This window comes from Tenrec ecaudatus, chromosome X (assembly GCF_050624435.1).
Source record: "Tenrec ecaudatus isolate mTenEca1 chromosome X, mTenEca1.hap1, whole genome shotgun sequence".
Lineage (NCBI taxonomy): Eukaryota > Metazoa > Chordata > Mammalia > Afrosoricida > Tenrecidae > Tenrec > Tenrec ecaudatus.
The window spans coordinates 141,391,906-141,397,575 of NC_134548.1; positions in this window are offsets into that span (position 1 = coordinate 141,391,906).

Here is a 5,670-nt window from a genome sequence, read left to right on the forward strand (position 1 = left end):
TTATCATCACAATCAAATGAGTTAATATGTGGAAACTGCTTAGAATAGTGCCAGGCACATACTAATTGTTATGTACGTATTGTTTTTTTAATATGATTGAGGAATTATTTAAGACTGAGATCAAGTATGAGGACTAGATGAAATATTTCTAGAGCAATATGATGTGGATTCGTGAAGGCCAAGTGAAATGCCTTTCACTGCAGCGGATATCAATAAAATCTTATTAGCTCATATCTCAGAACTAAGAAGTGTTACTTTCTGTTGGTCTACCACTTCCCCAGCTAGAAACTGATTTTTTCATTATTCCCAGAGGAAGGTGGGTAGGACGAGCACTAGTTCAATAATCAAGCATATACAAGATTTTCCACTGACTTTATTCCACTTTCACCAACACATTGATCTATTTTCTTCTTCAACTAGAAGTGTCCCAGATTTATTACTGAGCTCTACTTTTATAATACAATATTTTCTATATCTGGTTTCATTATATCACACTGTATTTCAGGAATTGTCCAAAAATCGTTAAAATCAATGCCAATGCACTTTTTAAAAAGAAAAGTCAAGCCAAGATAACCTGAAAGGTTAGACAGGAAGCTTATAGGCCAAAGAGTTTTAGAGAATGGTGGTGGAATAATGTAGAAAAAGTTGGTGAGAATGGTAGCACAACTTGAAGAAGGGGGCATGGACAAATTGGTGAAATAGTGTATCTTGGGCCATGTACACTTTCACACCCACATATATGCAAATCAAAAACATGGGGAGTGAATAAGAACATCCCAAATAAGTTTAGATCTCCAGGTAGGAGATTGTGGCCCAAAGTCAACTTTGAAACAAAAGGATCTTCTGCATTTGGATTATACCCTGCCATTTCCATAACACTCCACCCCTTCACTATCCACCCCTCCACCCCCACCCCCGGTAAACAATTTTTGGGAATAACGTGAACTTGTGTCAGAGTTTTCCTTCCTTAGGTTTATAGGCTGCTCAGGATATTGGGTTTTGAACACTTCTTAGAGCAAATAATCAAAATAAACTTTAGAATTACACATGTCCTCCCATCAGTGATTCCGGCAGGATGTTTCAAGGTCTGATCAGATGTACCCAGTTTTGAAATTATTACCTAAATGCTAACAAACCATGGAATATTTTATTGAAATGCCTTGTATTTTCTTATAAAAACATAGATTGTATCTTCTTCAGATAACTTGGTTCAGAATCCTCCCAACCTAGTGATTCCCAATTTGTAATATGCAGAGCCTCAATTTAAAAAATCATCACTTTTAATTTAAAAATACAATAAAGTCACGGAGGGCCTTTATGGTGACATCAAGGGTCTATATTTTGACTTGGCTGATGGTTACAGGGATACTTGCTTTGTGATAATTTGTTAAGCTTTACATTTGTGTTTTGTATACTGTGATAGGTCGGTTTATTGTGCCAACCTGGCCAATAAGAATATTTGGGATTAATAGGGTCACAGTTTGATTGGAGGGCAAAGACATAAATGGCTCTGCAACAAACCCCCCACCCTCAACCTCTCTGATTCTCTGGTGATCAGACCAGCTTGTGGCTGCCTTGGCTGGTTCTTTGCCTCAATTTGTGAGCTACAACTTGTGTGGCCTCAATTTTGCCTCAACCTTTGCCTCAACTTGTGAGTACCTGTTGGACACCAAAACCTCTGGACTGTGTCACTAGAGCTTGAGGCTCCTCTGAGACCTGTTTTGCCACACTGCTGGTGCATACATCATTTGAACTGGGGGCTGTGGGACCCTGTCATTTGGCTGACTATTGGTGACCCACCCTGCTGCTTGCTGCTTGTGAACAAACTGCCTGTATTGCTCTAAGGAAGACTCGGCTGTCTGATCTTGGACCCAGCAGCCCTCGTGAGCTGAAGGACTTCCAGTACATTAACTGTTTCATAGAAGGGAGTTGAACTGAGCTCTCTGTACTGCTGTGTGGACTAGTTGGCTTTTATATTCCTTTGTGGTGTATCTATCAATCTATCTATCTATTCATAAGTGTTCTGGTCTTTTTTCCCTAGAGAACACTGTCTAACACAATTGGTACCAGGAGTGATTCCAGAGAAACAAGATAATAAATATGGACTTCTCAAATTGGCTCTCCAGCCTGATTAGGCTTAACAGCACTGGTAATACTATTTCTACCCCTAAAGATATGGATAAGTCTGCCACCCTTACTAGAGTATGGTGTTAATCCATGATGTGAAGTAGAAAATCTAATATCCAGAGTAGCAATATTAATTTCTTACAAAGTAGACATAAAAGTAAAAGTCATATGAGAGACAAAGTTGTTCATTATATAATCATGAAAGTTTCAGTAGAACAAAAATTACAACCATAGCTAATTTCTGTACAGCAAATTAAAGATCTTCCAAATACATTAGTCATGTACTAATAAAAATGAAGAGAGACAGAACATAATACGATAATGTGAGGAAACTTCAATACATCCGTTACAAAGATTGATCAACTAGAAAAACAATCAACAAAGGTACAGAAGAACCAAATAGTATCGTTAATCAACTTGTTCTCATAAATATACAGAACACTTCGCCCAACAAAAGCACAATATGCATTCTTTTCTAGTGTGCATGGGGCATACTCCATAAATCAAGTACCTATAAATTCACACTCCTATAAAACTAGAAATCAACCATAGAATAATAAACCCTACAGAGTCAAATAAATGGAAATACAACACTTTAGTTAAAAAAAATAAATAATTGAAGATATAAAGAACATAATAAAAATATTGCTTAAAACAAATAAGAAAAACATAACACACCAAAATCTCTGGGATAGAGCAAAAGTAGTACGCAGAGGCCTGTTTGTGCTCTGGAGGAACTTGTACATGGATCAATGGGCAGTTGTGTTAATCAAAGGAAAACTGCATGATTTAAAATCAGGAAAGGTGTGTGATAGGGTTGTAGCCTCTCACCATACTTAATCAACCTGTATGTTGAGCAATCAATCAAAGACTCTGGCTTATATGAAGAAGATTATAAGATTTGTATAGCATTAAAATTGGAGGAAGGCTTACTAACAACTTCAGGTATGTATATGACATAACCTGACTTAAGGACCTGAAACACTTACTTGTGAAGATCAAGCATCACATCCTCACTATAGATTATAATGCAATGTCAAGAAGACTAAAATCTTCACAATTGAACCAATAGCTAACATCATGATACATGACGAAACGATTGAAGTTATCAAAAATGATGGCTTGTTTGGATCCACAATCATTGTTCATGGAAGCAGCAATGAAGAGATCAAAAGACAAGTTGCATTAGGTAAATCTGTTGCACAAGACTTCTTTAGGGTACTGAAAAGCAAGGATGTTACTTTGGAGACTAACGTGAACCTCACCCAAACCATATTCTTTTCAGTTGCCTCAAATGTATGCAAAAGTTGGACATTGAATACTGAAGACTGAAGAATTGATGTATTTGTATTGTGCTTCAGAAGAATACTGAAAGTACCATCGACTCCTAAACAGACAAACCAATCTGCCTTTGAAGAAGTTTAGACAGAGTGCCCCTTAGAGGCAAGGATGGTAAGACTTTGTCTTACAAACTGTGGTAGTTACACAATTTCATGTCAACGTGATAAATAAGAATAAAGAGGTGGAATCTATCCTGTCAATCAGGTGATCCCTCCTTTTGGCCTTCTCTCTGCTTCACCCTCGTGTTGACAAGTCACATGGCAGTCAGTGTTGAGATCCTTCCACTGCCACTGGATCCACAAGACTTTTTACCCACTGGCCTGTGATCACCCTGCCTTCAGCATCATTGCATGTGCTCTATGAGTCTGAAGAAGAACTTATGGACTAGTATTCGATTGTGAGCTAATATGGAACTTATGGACTTGATCTGGACAGGGCTGGGATGTTTGCTCAATATACAATTGCTGATTGATATAAAGTTGTCTTACATATATCTATGAGTGCCTTCGGATTTGTTTCTCTAGTCTACCTAGACTAACACACATATTTTGGACATTTCAGGAGAGACCAGTCTCTATAGAAGACATCATGCTTGTTAAAGTAGAAGGGCCGCTAAAAAGAAAAACGTTCTCAAAGAGATGGTTTGACACCTTGGCTTCAACAAATTGGACCGAGAAGTTTTTCATTCTGTTGTGCATAAATTTTTTTATGGGTTAGGACCCAACAACACCAACATCTGTGATGAATATATATTTTTAAATTTTAGCAACCTAGCCAGGCTATAAGATATACAGAAATCAGTGAGATTATACTACTAACAATGAGTACAAGAAAGAAGAAAATGTTCTAAATTGATTGTAGTAATGTTTATATTTGGAAGCAGTGCCAATAAAGAAATATTTCATTTAAAATAGCTAACCAAAAGATATTTTACTGCAGATTATATCCAGGTGGCCACCAATTATATGAAGCCATGTTAATGTTCATTAGCCATAAGAGAAAACACAATATTGAGTTACCACATCACACTGACACTCACAAAAAAACAGATATAATAAATGGAAGTACGAACGGCATGTCCTTAAATAAATGCAAAGACAGTTACCTTATAATCCTGCAATTTCTCTACCTGTTATGCACCCTAAAAAATGAAGTACAAAACTTGAACTAATATATGCACTACATTTTTTGTTGTTGCAGTAATTTCTATTCTAGCAAAAAGACAGAAATATCCCAAATATCCCAACTAAAGAGGAATGGATAGACAACCCCTGCTAAATTCATATAATGGAATATGATGTATCCTTAAGACATAGATACACTTAGAGAAAATTATGCTCACAAATTTAGTACATCTCATAAATAAATATTTTAGGACACTATTATTATTAATATCCAGCTTTATGGCATGGTAATCTGAGAAAGATGTCTGGATAATATCTATGTGTTTGAGTTTACTCAGGCTAGACTTGTGTCCCAGCATGTGGTCTATTCTTAAAAAAGATCTATGTGGACTTGAGAAGAATGTGGATTCATTTGCATTTGGATGGAAAGCTCTAGAGATGTCTATCAGGCCCTGTTGCCTAATTACATTGTTTAGCTCTATTGCCTCTTTGCTGTACTTCTTTCCCAGTGATGTCTTTCTCTGAGAGCAGAGTGTTAAAGTCACCTACTATGATTGTTGAGTTTATGATTTCTTTTTTCAACTTTTTAATAGTTTAACGAAATTCGCTGCACCATTATTATGAGTGTAAATATTCAATATCCTAAGTGCTTCTTGTTTTACTGACCCTTTGAGCATTATGTAGTGTCCCTCTTTGTCTCTTTATATGGTTTGGACCTTGAAGTCCATTTTGTCGGAAATTAAGGTAGCTACCCCTGCCTTTTTTGAGTTATCATTTGATTTGTAAACTTTGTGCCAGCCTTTTATTCTTAGCATATTCTTGTCTGTGCGCTTAAGATGTGTCTCTTGCCGGCAACAGATTGACGGATTGTGTTTTCTGAGCCAGTCCTCAAGCCTTTTTCTTTTAATGTATGAATTTAGCCCATTTGATTTTAGAGTTATTATCACAATCTGTGGATTCATAGTTGTCATACCGTTTTGTTTTGGTTGTTTACCTATCTCACTATCAGTGTGCTGTGTTTGAGTTGAGAGTTTCTTTCTTGGCTTCTTTTCCATCTGAGATCCTGTTGTCCTGGTAA